The sequence below is a fragment of the Nymphalis io genome, chromosome 8 (genome assembly GCF_905147045.1).
Source record: "Nymphalis io chromosome 8, ilAglIoxx1.1, whole genome shotgun sequence".
NCBI lineage: Eukaryota > Metazoa > Arthropoda > Insecta > Lepidoptera > Nymphalidae > Nymphalis > Nymphalis io.
This window is the reverse complement of record NC_065895.1, coordinates 5,009,543-5,025,619: the sequence shown is the minus strand read 5'-3', so window position 1 is coordinate 5,025,619 and position 16,077 is coordinate 5,009,543. Positions and strand designations below refer to the sequence as shown.

The following is a 16,077-nucleotide window of genomic DNA, read 5'->3' as shown; positions in this document are numbered from 1 at the left end:
GTTTATGACATTGAAGCGATAATATTTATAAGTTACTAAGTCCTGCGTAATTAAGTCGCATTTGTTAAAGTTTCAACGCAACAATAGAACCGTACGTCGAGAGTTGCACAATGATGGATGACAGGTGACCTACCCGTGACCTTTGACCCAGCCTGTAACCTACATCTGGCGACAATCGATACCCGTTTCTGGGCTGAGGACGACATGCTGTTATGGATTATATAAAGTGGAGCTAAATTTTCGTACAGCCGTTAGGAAAGGTTGGCCTGTCTCGAGGGTAGGGGGAGAATAGTCAGAGGTGACCTATTCGTGACCTTTGACCCGTAAGACTTTAACCTACATCTGAGGCATAAACGATAAGACGTTATTTAGATTCTAGGATGAGCTTGTCATGTTTATGACAATTGAACTAAAGATTTTAGTTTGATATTTTAGACATATATCACATTTATTATATTATATTTATTTAATTTATCGCCCATATTTAGATTTTGATACCGTTGAAAAAAATATGATTTTTTTTAAAATAAATTCATTTATTTTATTGTGCTGAAAAATGTATCTATAAAATCCCTTGGTATTTACTAATTACCGACTAAGAAGTACCGATGCAAAGTCTGTGGAAAAATAAATATCAAAAAAAAAGATGAATATACTTTTCTAAAAAAAATTACGCGATTGGTGAAAAACTGCCTTGTCTTTTGATCTTTTAATTGCAAATAAATGTTATCATGAAGAGAGAAAGTCCACCTTTAAATTATAAACTTAGCAGATTAGTTAAACAATGAATAATGACAGAAAGTGCTTACACTAAACAGCTGTTAAGCAAAGTTTGTACGTAAGACCGTTTGTGTTGTATGGAAATAAACATCCAAACAGCGTCTTTAATTTCAAGGTGGACATGATGGTTTTATTTATTTATATGTCTGAATCTATATTTTTAACATAATTAATCAATTAATGTAACCATTATAAGGATATAAATAATAATTCACATTATTTCCACCTGTTTCCTTACAAATGTCAACTAGATCACCTGTTCGTATAATTTGTACAAAAAATGTTATATAGGTCGACAAGTCATTGTACGTTTTTACTTATCGCTTACAACATAACATGGTAGATATAAGACACGCTTCAACGATTTTTAAACATAAATATGTTAAATCAATGAACCTTATGATATCATGCACTTCTCTTAATTTTTAAAACTTAATAAACTTGTCTTAAAGATCTTTTGTATCTGTGACATTTTTCGAGTTTTATTTATTTTTGTTGCTGTTGTTTATCTGTGTTAATTTAGAATTTAAATTCTAATACTTTGTATAATTGCTACTAATATGTATTTTTCATTATTCATGTTAAAGTTTTTTTGTTTTGTTTTTTTTTTGTATTATTTTCACAATATATTATTTGTTTAACTTAGAGTTGACTGGAAGGGAATGTGCTTTGGCATTACGTCTGTAATACGTCTAAATATATATTTACATAATTTTCGTTTGCCCTTATACTATTTGCGCCGTGTAAACTCCTTGAAAACTGATTCGCCAGACTTGTACGACCGGCTTGCCTCACGCCAACCCTCCTTGATAAAGCTTTTACAGGTGAATTGATTTCTTGCCTCGTAGTTGAGGCGTTAAAAATCACCCCAACTGCTCTTACGACACCGACAGATGCATATAGAGTGGCTCTATTCTACTCTAATTGATGAAGTAATAAATGATTAGAACATTTATTTGTAGGTTTAGTAATTGACAGTAGAGATTTAAAACGGAGTTTTGCGGCATCATTTCGAATAGCGGAATATTTCTGTCACCGTCACACTTGATATAAAAGATTCGAAGGAGAATAATTAATTATATAAAGAGTAAATGTGACGGTAATCAAAAAGACTAAGCTTATTTCAATAATGTAACGGATAGCCATCATAGGGATTTATACTTGTGTAATAATTACAAATATAATATATATATTAATATACATATTATATATATTTTAATTATTTAATCTGTTATTAGCTAGTATGGCGTGATTTTTTTTTAACAACTTACATTTAACTTAATAAAACGTAAAGATTGAATAGGTACTTGTAAATAGTAACAACGTTTCTACATCATATATTTCAAGCTTCATCACCCCAACTAGTACTAGCTCAGACTCCACGACCCGGTGACGCCCCTTCCCCTGCTCTTGAACTGGTTAGTGTACTCTCAATTTCGCTCGCCCGGGACAGCCTGACCTACCCAAAGAACGCCGTAACTTATTGCCTGTAGATGTCGCTCGCGATATCGGTGCGCTGATATTCAATTTACGTATTATATACTGTTTTGTCTACAATGAACATTTTTGATATTGTATCGTACACTATATTTAAAGTTTTCATCGTTTTATGTGACGGATGTCCCAACTGATAATAAATAAGCGAATATACCGCTTATATGTGTAAAGGTACTATAACAGCTATATCCGCCCAAACGGGCTCGATGCTCCGAAATGGCGAGAACACTGGAGGCTTTTAGCGACCGTTTTCGCCGTGAGGAAAGTTTTGCCTACTTTCCAAGCCTGCAGACAAAAGCGACGTGTTATCTTCTAATTTAGTAAGTAATGAGCGGTCACGGTTGCTTTGCCGAGTATATTTATAAGATCGGAACCTAGTCCGTGAAATCCGACGAGGACTTCCTGCGAATGGATACGGCGGAGCACGACTGGGAAGTCAGCCGATCCCGTTAGGTAGAGACCATGACAGCATCCCCTCGGTCCTCCCACAGTTGTATGATAGCTATTGAATTTTATCCATTATTTTATGACTGTATTATTAATGGATATATCGTTTAATAAACTTATTAATATAATTAGTAATTAAATTAATAGTTACACAGTTCTTACAGGCAATAGTTTGTTTTAGTATTGTTATATCGTTATAACGAAAATATGTTATCGTTTTCAAATGATTTCTCAGTCTACATACAAATTCAAAAAAAAATCACAACTCAAACATGACACGTATTTCTTTGCAAAAACGATTTTATCTTTTATCCGAAAATAGATGGACATACAAGCTGAACACAAATAAGATTTTTTTTTTCAAAAGTGTTTTAAATCATTTTTATATTTTGTTCGTTCTTTTATTTCAAAATTTATTATGGAGATAATAAACTTTTACGAAAGAAATGATCATAAATTATCTTGGCACGTCGTAATTAACTTACAAGAAATTAGCCGAGTTGAGATATACCAGCTAATACAACAGATATTAACTATTAGTCTCAGGTTCATTACGAGGACTTTTATTTTCAAATTATTGTTGATGAAATGAAACAAACATTGTTGAACGTCACGCTATAAACTAATAAAATACAGAAATACAGATAAAAGAGAAAACTATTCATATGAATATTAAAAAAAAACAATAACATAAGAAATAGAACTTACTTCTAATATTAACTCGATACAGGATCGGACTAATAAAATAAATGTGTGAGAGTTTGGACCTAGGTCTTCAAGATCTGCCTTATAAGTTAACACAAGACTAACAAGGCAGTTTGATTCTTAAATAAGCTACTGAAAGTATACAAGCTCTGTTTTTAACACCGTCGGCTACGCCCAACTCTTCGCTGGGAAAGTTTCAATGGCTATGTCCCAACATTTCATATTTATTTACAAGCTCATTTTAAGTTATTATATGGCCTGTATACAAGTGTTCAAAAGATTCATGAATTCTCGTGAGTCATTCTATATCCAAGTATTTTTCTGATAAAAACTCTATTTTTGAGAATCATCATCATCACTAGGTCACATCACATCACATCACATTTCGGATTTCCGGTTATTCAAGTATTATGTAAAGCCTTAAATATATATCATCAACTTTTCTAACGCGATCCACTATAGCTTATATATAGCAAATATGAACAATGTTTCGACTACATACGACGAAAATGTATAAGAAATGACAACGGAAATCCTCGTCTATACTTCTTGTGAATTCAGATATAATATTTTCTATGACATGAATTTATTTACAATCAGGAACAACAAAGAATAAACTTCAGATAATAAATCAGAAGCAAGAATACATATTTGCTAGAAATATCACAGGAGCATATTTGTAAACATATTAAAGATAAACCACAATAAAAATATCCCTGGTATCGTTAGGACGAACTTGATATGAGGAAAACAGGTATTATCCTATATGAGGTGGATGACCCTTTGTCGTGAGTTTTTCACTCACTGACACCGGGACAAAGACGCCGAACCATTATGTCTTGTCACGCTTCATGAGGCTTTTTGTATCCTTGTCTTATTAACATTAGCGATACTCTCTTCATTAAAGCTAATTAAAACATATCATACATATACGCTGTGATTGCAAATGTTCTTAAAACTATTGTGCAAATTATTTAGAAGAATTGAAATGATTCAAAACAGCCGAGGATAATTTTATCCCCGATAAGGTTGAGTTCATTCATTCTTTTAATGGTGTCATTGCTTTTAGTAATGTCTTTTCATAATAAATAAAGGTATATCTTAGTTGAAAAACGAATGTGTCAACCGCGCGCCGTTGTTAATTCGTTATACCGATAACATCGGAATTTGCATTTTCTGTTGCTTTATAATAAATTGAATTGTGAGTTAGATATAAAGAATTTTTATAACAGAGGCATACCTTTCAATATGTTCGAGAAGATTTTATAATATTATGTATTTTAACATGGTACGATTTTGATACTTTATTGTTACTGTATAACTTGTAAAAAGTTTTAATATCAGTTTGGATAAGTTATAGCAATTACGTTATTTTTATCATATTCAAACTAAGTTATATTGCTGGATGTGTGTTCAAATTCACAAATACCATTTCCTGGGTAAAATTAATATGTCAAATCTATCGAATCTCTATTGTGACTTCTTGAACTTAGTATTTAAAGTTCAAGTTTATATTATTATTATTATTTTATGTTGTCTTATATTATCCTTGCCTTTGGGTACTTTAAGTCGATAGGAAGTGGTTTCCTCTTGGTTTATAGTTTGGTATTTTGTGTGCAGTTTCTAGGCAGCATCACAATACAAATTTTCGGATTGCAAATATATTTTCTTCATCTAGCCTGTCCATAATTGCTATTCTAAAGTTCGCAATATCCCATGTAACTGCCATTTGTGCCCCGATCATTCGTTGGTGTAGTATACGAATTTCGATACTATTTACTTAACAAACACAATTAAAAAGTCTCTACAGATATTTTAGTAGGACATTAATCATTAATAATTAAAATCATTAAAGCAAAAGCAAACATATAATAACTTACTGTTTCAACTAAATGCTCTAATGAAAGGCGACGCCCACAAACATGGGCTTGTCTACACGCGGGCGATACTTCCGCGTCTATTTATTATTTTTATATTTTTGATTTATGTCATAACTGCTGTACATTGACACCGTGGTGCTAATTCTCGCTCTTCTAATATATTTGCTTCCCTTTTAAGTCCAGTCACAGAAAAGAGATAGCTATATTAGAGTTAGTCCCGTGAAATTAATCCTCCAATGATATATGTTCGCAAATGTATGGATTTTTATTCTCATTATCTGTTCATTTCAATTCTGTCGTTTCGTTTTTTCACTTGTGGTAAAGAATTTAAGATAATCAGACCTTCAATTACGTTTAATTTAGAGCGAGTTTAAGTTAAGTACATACATAAAAGGTAATTACGAAGCGAGAATTTCGATTTTCTTAACTAAATACCCTTATTTAACGTACTGAGATGCAAATAATTATTTTAATTATGAATTATTATCGTCAATGTTGGCACGTTTATATTAACTTTTTAAGTAATAAAAAAGCTTAACAATCACATTTTACACTTTTTAAAATATAATATTGATTTGAAATTTTTCAACTTTAGTACAACATATCACCTCTATAGTAATGAATGTCATATGTTGACGAGTAAGAGATGAGAAGGTAGGCATAAATATAATATATAAAATACTCCTTAATGGTTCAGCCCAGATGGGCTTATTCATTTGTCTCATATATTTTCCGATGTCTGACAAAGAAGAAAGACGATCAAGGAAATTCCTTTATCATTAACCAAATATCACAGACACATGTACCGTATAGATTTTGAACCAAAAAATTTAAAACGTAAACATGCGCACGCGCATTTTTTTTTTACTTTAAAATTACAATCTATATACATAATTTAAATAATCATACCACTTAATTAACACAATATATGCCATGAAAACGTTTTTATTTTGTAAAGAGGTCCAAAAACAACGGCTGGAGTTTTCGTTGACGCAGTTTCATGTATCGATTGCATCAATTTCAATGATCGATTCATACCGATCTTTATTCAATGTTCCGTTTCAAAACTGACCAATACGGAACCGTACACACGTCTTTACAACAACAACGGAGTATTTTATATTCACTGTATCACATCAATAGAAAATAAACGTTTGGAAGCACCTGGACGAAGTTTTCAAAGTCAAATGCGTAAAGGATATGAATTATTATTAAATAAGGGTTACGGTGACGGTTTTAAAAATAACCCATTTCATGTTTATTTCATTATCTGAAGAACATTTATTCTAGAATGGACAATTTTGTAGAGTCTTTCTGTCTGAGTCTGTGTTCTGTTTGACAAACTGATAGCTGAATCGGGTCAGTGTGTATGGAATGGTTCGTAGATCTTATCCGAATATCGTTTAATTTGTATCTTGACTGCTTCGTTGGTCTAGTGGCTTGATGTAAGCCAATAAAAAGTTATTAGGTTTTTCTGTCACAAAAATTCTCAGTAGCAGCTCGGAGTCTGAAAGTTGGCAGTGTATACACTCCCGTGCCTCGGAAAGCACGTAAAGCCGTAGGTCCTGCGCCTGAACTCTTTCCGGTCGTGTCGGAGTGCCGTTCCATCGGCTTATGAGAGTTAGGGAATAGAGAGTGCACCTGTGTTTGCGCACACACTTGTGCACTATAATATCTCCTGCGCAGTTGGCTAATCTCTCTTGAGATTGGTCTGGAGGACATTACTATTATTATTTGTATCTATAAGTAATCGTTCTCGGTGATGAAGAATGGCCTTGCAAGGAATCCTGTATATGACGTGTGATAAAAAACAGCTTAGTGGTATGTGGTAGAACGCTTCAAAAAGCTAGTCAAACTCCTCCTGTTACGGAAAAACTGAACATTTAAGTGGTTTTATTAAATGTTCTTTTAGTTAATTTTTTTATAGCAAAACTGACAAATAAACTATTATATTGGCTCAATTACTGATATTGCGTTATTGATATTTGATGGTAGATATGTCACACAGTGGAGTTAAATGAGTCACATGCTGTTAGAAGTTTGTGTAATTAAGAAATTGTTTAAATTGTTCGAAATGTATAATTATATTTTTACGTGCAAAAGAAAAGTAAAATCACATAAAAAAACTACAAGTAAAATCTTAATAATAATAAAACTCATGGATCGAATGTAATCATAAAGCATAAAGAGAGAAAGTAACGTCTATGTATATATTTATAAACATAGGTTTGCGAGATGAGGTCAACGACAGCATTGACTTTCATTTAATGACACTACCTCGGGTCTAAAATGCTAAATATGTTGTAAACGGGGATCACGCGCTGCAAACCAGTTGATAATAATTTCTCCATGCGCAGACGTCGTGAAGTGTGCACACACGACGCCAGCCATTATGTATTATATCTAGTAATTTCCCAGAATTTCTTATGATGATTGTTAAATGTATATTATATTTTAATTATGCATAATATTATTTCTTAAATGTAAATTTGTCATAAATTTAAGCAATCTAACTTTGATTATGAGCATACGCTGACGGTTATTGTATGAGTATATTTAGTCATACTATAATTTAATTTTCGAAACTATGTGCGTTTTTTATTTACAGATTAAATTCATTCCATTATTATGATCAAATGCCGATGTTTTTAGTTCGTCAAAATAAAATTATAATTTTCCATTTATATTGCAATTTTTTTTTGTTATGTGGCAACATCATGGGAAATTTTTATGTAACTCATCAAGGTCATATTACAAAATGCACTTACAATTCATATGAATATTAATAAGGCTGTAATTGGATAAGAATTAAAAATATATCTCTATGTCGTCAGTTCAAGTGTAGTCGAAAGGGGGTCTCGTTACATAATACGAATGCAAAAATGAGTTTCTTGTGGCCAACATCGCGCGGAAGTATGTAGGCCGTTCGCGGAGCGATACCATATCTTATTGGGTTAATAACCTATCGCCAAGTACTGTAAGGCAATCACGTTTTATCAAAACACTTCAAATATCAAATTGAACAATGCAGAATTGACATAGTTTATAAATTACTTTAGAATTCGTCTTCCTTCGATAATAATTAATTTAAAAGTAAACTCCCTTTTTAGTTCAATTTAAATTTTGAATATTCTTTTTATAATTAACTAATCGAGGAATGTATTTATTATGTACTTATATGTACAGTGTTTTTTTTTCTAATATTTGTATACGCTACTGTTAAAACTTTTTAATTCTATAATAAAAGTACAAATACATTATTCATTGATCATACATTGATTCATCTAATAAAATAAGTTAAAATATCATACAAAAATTTTTAAAAATATTTTCTTCATTCCTATTTATCTAACACCTCAGTTAATATAGCTCTTTCGTGAATGTTTGGTGGTAGGGCTGGATAGATACCACCCATCCAGAGGGGCTTTCACAAAGCCATATGTTATCTCATATTGATGTAAATGGTTATATTAAATATTAATTAAACTTACCACTGGAGGCGTTTTCTGAGGCGAACAGCGGGGCGGCGTTGTAATCTGTAAAATATAATTTTTATTTCATTCGCTTTCAAAAATAAAAATAAAAAATAAGTATTTTCTATCTATTCAACCAAGAAGAGAAGAAACTAAAATATTTTTAGAAGAATTTGCTATTCGAATTTGGAATACTTTCTAATTAAAATATTTATATAATTTTTATATTTAAATTTGTAATTTTTTGCGAATGTAAACGTCTTTATTTAATTTAAAACTAAAATGTACAATCTTTTATAAATAATAAGCAGTAAGATTAATTAAATTTACTCGTTTATATTTTGATATAAATATATTTGTATACTTGTATACAAATAACGACACGATTTCTGGATGCTGAGATAGCGCAAGCGGCGCCACAGATAACAAATGTTCTAATTGTAATGACAGAGTTTATATTTATGCATAAATAAATAACGCGATCTGACGGTAAGTGGCAATCTCCACCCATAAACATTGGCGCTGTAAGAAATATCAACCCCAACGGCCCACCAATCTTGGGAACTTAGATGTTAAGTCTTGAAATTCTTGTCGATTTTTAAGTTATACTAAAAGGAGTCAAATGAGGCACACATTAATTCGTGTTGACTGTCCACTCTCCGCGCTAGGTATTCCGCATCAGCCTTGTATTGCTTAAGAGCAACAGGCTTAGGTTTAACGGTTAAGCATATAAGTTTAAGGTTAACAGTTTTGTAGATAAGCAATTTTTTCGATATTTTTTTTTTGCATGTTAAATTCATGTGTTGACGATGTTATATAGCTCCGCGAACACGCTGGGTCAAGTAAAGCTGCCATAAGATTTATCATACATGTTCACAATTGATTAACACTTTCATAATATTATAATAATACTTTTAAAAATAATCCAACGTAAAAATATAGAGTGTATCGCACTAGTTGTGAATGATGCCAATAATGGTCTATGAAATATGCGCGAAGGCCACGGGGTAAACGACACTTTCTTACGCAACATTCGTCGGTTGCTAAACACCACTGTACTTTGAACCGCTTATTATGACCATTACACGTATGTCAGAACTCAAATAAACTGGACGTGATACATTCTATCGATATAATTTAATTAGCGTAGAGCTGGAAGTAGTATGCAGTAGCGTACTTTCACTGCTGCTGGTGGCTTTTTAACTCAAAATATTCCTTTTTTAAATTGAATGACCATTAGCGAATAACAACATTATATTTGTATCAAAAATACTGCCACAAATATAATGTTTATAGTTAAATTTTGCTACAAACATTTGCTTATTTTTCATTTAAATTCCCTGTGGCTTTTTTAAATTATCAGTATTATACAATACACAGATTGGTAATTGAGCAGTTACACTAACTAACACTGTTCACGTCAAACTGACATACTGATCGAGTATTCTGTTGAATAGCCGGCTGCCATATTGCTTACATCTATGGCATGCAAATGTGTACGTTTATATGTATTCGTTACGTGCATGTGTGAGTTGAAACTTGTAAGATATGTTTGTGTGTTATACATAAACAGTGATGTGTGTGTCGCGGCCTCTTTATATATGAACCTAACTCGGTAGCCTCCTAATAAGTAGTTATTAGCGTAAAATTTAATATCATAATATAATGAAACTACAAACTCGAAATATTTATTAACATATTTTAACTTTAATTTGTTTCTTAATTTCATAGGTTTAGTTATGAAATAAAAGTCTATGACTGCATTAACAAAAAAGTCAGTGACCAATAAATATTCATTCCCCCGTTTGATTAATGCACGTTGAGCCATTCGTCACGCGATTGTTTTAGTGCGCATTTCAATCGATTTACATTCACTTAGTCGCCACAACAACAAAATTAATTTTCATGAATTCTATACAACACAAAAATAAGAATTTTTTTTTGTCTATTGCATTTCGCCCTTTGAGGAGAAGGTTTGGAGCTTATTCCACCACGATGCTTCATTGCGAGTAAGATAAAAATGTGTTAGACCTTTAGTAAAATTAGACACATGCAGGTTTCCTCACGATGTTTTTCTTCACCGCCGAGCACGAGATTTAATATAAACACAAATTAAGCAGATGAAAATTCAGTAGTGCTTGCGTAGGTTTGAACTCGCCATCATCAGTTAAGATTCACGCGTTTTTACCACCGGGCCTTATTAATATTATAATTTGCAAGAATAAGATTCTCGTATCGTAACTGAAATATTTCAAGTAAAATTTAACTTTCTAAGATTATCATCATTGATAGAAAATGAAGTACGAAAGTATGATAGGAATTAATATTCCGTATGTCATTTACTTTGTAAATTTATATTTGAAGAAGAATTCGAGCTCAGTCCCCCATAATGATCCACCCCAACTTACAGAGACGCGCCTCTGTATTATTTTTATTTACTATCGAGTGATCCTGTTGTCATAAAAGCCGGCTAAGGAGATTATTGTCATCCATCGATCGAGCTCATAGGCTCTTAAACCTCCCGTATGGTGACAACCGATCGACCAGACCACATCCCAAAAAGGGTTGTCGTTCAGGCGGCCGGCCATAAAAGTCTGCTTAATCTTTTTTTTCATGGAGTTTACTGCGCCGTCCAAAAATAAGGGATTTGGGCAAGATAATGATGATAATATGGTCTAAAGATATAAACCTTAGCTATAATTAGGTTTGTTTCTCATAAGAATATAAAATCTTATTTATATGTATATATATGATACACAACGCTAATTCATTTCTTTATTTAATTTTCGTACAACAATTGTGTAAATAAATAAGTACAACAGCTCCTTATCGCTTCCACTTTTGATTATAATTCAAGATTTCTATATAATAGTATGTTAAGATTGAACTTAATTTGTAATTGTTTCTACTATTTGTATGCGTTCTACGATTAAGTCCTACCTAGTTAACTTAGTAATATAATTCAAAGCCAAATTATGTCTGAAATTATACTATAAACCTTGCCTTAAATTATCCATATAAATAAGAATTAAAATGTAAACTTCTTATTAGCCACAGTTAAGTACACCAAGTTAATTAGTTAACAAAATCTTCAACTTCATTTCTAACTTCTGTATCTTATTAATATATTAATAATGGGACTTTCCAAAATGCAGAGATCTTTTTAACATTTATGAAATAAATATTTTTCGTATTTATTTTTATAATTGTAACTGTTTTATAGTCATAAAAGAAAATGTAAATAAATAAAAATCTTAATATATTATTTTATACTCAAAATAATTAAGATTTTAAATTATAATTTGTAAAAAAATCATAGTTTTATTTTGTATCTGTAACAAATTCTTATGATATCTGTCTTAAACATGTTTCCGATTGGAAACAAAATACACGATACTGTGATTATTTTTTTAAACTAGCATTCATGGAGTTGGTATACGAGTATACAGTTGTTCATTTCTGACCTAAAGCAATGTATTCGTCTCGCTTCCCCTACTGACCGTGCTCCTGAGTTTTCCACAACGAAAACCACAGTTCTGTTGGTAATTTGTTATTCAAATATGGTCTCTATTTATAAACCAATAAAACTTGATTTTTATACATACATACATTCCCAATACACGAACAACTGTTTACACTTTATGCACGCATAAATGTGCATAACACGGCTCTCGCACGCTCCCATGTACCTTTGAATACATGGCTTCCATGTACATAAAAGATATATAGGGTTGCCTGTTATTGAAATCTATTTAAGCATAAATTTAAAAACTTATTATTAACATCCTCCTGAAAAAAGGGTTTAAAGTTTGTTTATAAAAAAAATGTATATATATATATATATATATATATATATATATATATATATATATATATATTGTATTAAAGATTTCACATAAAACTAATAGTAATCGCAGTAATTCAAATAAAAAATAAACAATAAAGATTTTCTTATTAATGATTAAATTCAAGTCAATTAATTAGTCATTCAATTAATGAACGATACGTTTTAATTTACTAATTGTTACCTTTACAATGTTAAAAAAGTACACAGCATAATCCTCTTTATATATATATATATTTTACTTAGTTTGCAATAATCCGCACGAATGCCTCCACAACTAACGTTTCAAAACAGGCGGTGGGTAGACAGCCCTGGGGAGAGAGGGTGTTGGGAGGAAGGGGGGTACGATCCCTGACCACGCACAACTAGGTACTTCGCTTCCCGACGGCCTATATTTAGCGATGCATTTCACTGTACTTGGAAATTGTACGCCATATTTCAGAACGATATCCCGCTTGGTAAAAAGGATATATAATGTATATGTATTTAGTGTTCCTTAACATGTGTGAACTTTCTTTTCAGATATTGATTGATATTTTGCAATTTCTTAATCATGTCTATGACGTCATACTTTTTGCAATAGATTTATTATCGAATAAAATGTAGAAATCGATTACAACTAGAATAGTTGGAACTAAAAGGACATAGGTGACTATAACATATTATTTTAAATTGTGTTCTGTGTGTTGCTATTTCAGAAAAAAAAAACTGTTCATTTTGTTAAAAACTTTACCCTTCCATTACAGATGAGTTCAATTTATGGTTAAAAAGTATTTAAACATTAAATAATATATAAATAATATTATTTTACTTGTATTATTTTATACATTATATTATTTTAAGTTTATATGAATATTTCTAATGTTTTAAATTTTAAAATGTAATGTTTTCAGTACTTATATAAATACATCGATGTTCCTATATTTAAAGTTGAAAATCTATAAAACCGTGTACCAATCCCAGTCATCTAAACCTATCGATTAAATGTAAAATCGAAAGCAATTTAAATCGTTTGAACAGAATTTTAATCATAAAGCGATGAAAGAAAAGTCGATTGGTTTTAAAACTTTTTATTAAGCAACAAATGTTGATCAACTAAATTCAAGCCTCATAAAAAAAATTACTCATTTATTTCTTACTTATCATAATAAAAGACATATCAATCCCAGTGTAGAGATTTCCTTTATCACAAAATTGTCAAGTACAATTGTATGTCTCACGTGCATACTTTGAAATCTAATCACAGGTTGGCAAGGTATATATTGGAGTTGGTTGTTATTAAGTTGACGAGTTTAGCAAGTTATCGTCAGTAACGGCTCTGAACTATGAGAAGTGAAACCACGCCCATCTATTTAGCTATAATCAGGGTCATTATTCTGAGTGACAATAAAATAAGTAAATAAGAATACATTGTTAATGGCTTATAAAATTGCTATTCTTTTTAATTTGATGATCGTTTACGAAGGCATTTATTCCACCAACCCGCATTGGAGCAGCGTGGTGGAATAAGCTCCAAACCTTCTCCTCAAAAAGAGGAGAGGAGGCCTTTAGCCCAGCAGTGGGACATTCACAGGCTGATACGGTTACGAAGGCAATGATTCTCATGGCAAATATTTTGCAAAAGTATCTGAAATTATGGCAGAAAAAAATATCATAAGTGAAGACGAACAACACTTGATGTCTTATAAAACTGCTTTTACTTAATTTTATGATATGCTATTTATTTAGCAGAAAAGGGTTGTCAGATATATTAACTGCACAAAATGTCAAGAAACAAAATACAATGTACTTTATATTTGAAATATAATTGAAAACTAAATTCGTTGTTTATCATAAAATGTAGTCGACATTCATTACTTATTCCAACAGATAAAATAACAATGAGCAATATGAGTGAATATTTAAAATTACGTTCGAACGTGCATTATTCTTGTGGTTAAGAGTGATCGGCGGTATTGCGTGTGGGCGTTACCGCAAGCCACCCTGCGCTTTATTCCTCTAGACTACCACCATTGCCTTATTTCAGCTGTGTATTGTGCTGAAATAGGACCTTTTCTCTTTCCTTTCCTATATGGCATATACTGCGCTGCCATATAGGAAATTCGAGGACTATTGATATCCGTTCTGAAATGTTTTCAATGTTATGTTATCTATGGAACATATGATCAGTTATTAAATACTCGCAGGTGTTGGTCAATATGGAATTGTTTATAAAACCAGATGTCTGTATCCGCTGCGACGCATGGACGAGGCATTAAGACTTCCAAGCATGATCGGAATTAATACATGAGTGAAAGCATCATATTTTCCAACGGGAAGTTTCACTTGAATTAAGTTCTCTGCGAAAGAGAAATCGAACATCGAGCGCGGCGCGTCTCCGTGGAAAGCGAAGAAAAAGTCCTAGAAGAAAAAGAGCAAAAACGCGCATGACTCCGTCCTACAGCAACATAAATCGATAATAGGAAGCCCTCCGACTAGTTCAGCAGTGCGTGCGAGCGACCTAATACACCCACTACGAGAGTCGCTCGCAATGCGGGCTAAATATACTGGCCCCGGCGTGTGGCGCGTTCTTTCGAAGCATCGCGCCGAACGGAACTTATGTCGCAACGACAACGTCCACAATTGCTTGTTCAGAGAAAATAACCGGTTTCATTGTACGAACGTGCGATATAAAACTCAGTAGGCTCGCGGTTAGGTCGATATTCGTTTGATATGTATGAGGAAGAACGCCGTTTCACAAGAGAGCGGTCGCGGTAATAACACAGCTAGGTGCATTCTCGCTGCAATTTCCCTCTCGGTCGGGCTGTGTGTTTGTGGCGCGCTGAAGATCAGGGCTAACGATCGGCGTGGCGGCGGTCTCGCTCGCACGCGGCTGGCCCTCGCTCCTCAGTCCTCAGGCACGTCTAGCAAAAGAAATGCAACAACTTTATCTGACAGCGACGCGACGCGAAGCCGAGAGGCTTTTGTGCGTTTTCTATGTTTATGATTATACGAGAACACGTATAAGGGTCCCTTTGAACGCGTTCCTAGCTACATAATTCTGCGACAGTTTTGTTTTTGTTTCAGCTTTTTATTGAAGACGGAACGTGTTGCGTACAATGCGTGCGATATCATCAGCTAATCGCGTGGTTGCGGTGCCGCTATTACAACAAACAAAAGCTATTCAAAGAATCTACATAGTGGTCTTCTATTTTTTTTTTATTTAAATCCCTTAAAAGTATGTCGTTTCTTGGCATATAAAGTATATTAATAAATGCTTTTCTAAATGCAGCGATGTTAATCAGTTTATTATCATCAAGCACGATGAGAATTAAAACTGTTCGTAATATTAAGGTTATCTAATTGTTAACCATCCGATTCTACGAAAATCGATTCAAACTGTTTGCGTTAAAAATTGGGAAATCGAACCGTATAGAAACGTAATACTTTAACACGCACTTTTGGAATTTTT

The 16,077-nt window shown here is 32.5% G+C and overlaps 1 protein-coding gene across 4 annotated transcripts in view; it reads right to left on the bottom strand.

The window, feature by feature from the left end:
- LOC126770297 (ecdysone receptor) overlaps positions 1–16,077 on the bottom strand; it is a 219,871-nt gene that overhangs the window by 116,195 nt on the left and 87,599 nt on the right. For all 4 annotated transcript variants that reach the window (XM_050489647.1, XM_050489649.1, XM_050489646.1 and 1 more), the window contains one exon: positions 8,801–8,845. The gene's annotated coding sequence lies outside the window, so the exon portion shown is untranslated. The remainder of the gene's footprint in view (positions 1–8,800; positions 8,846–16,077) is intronic.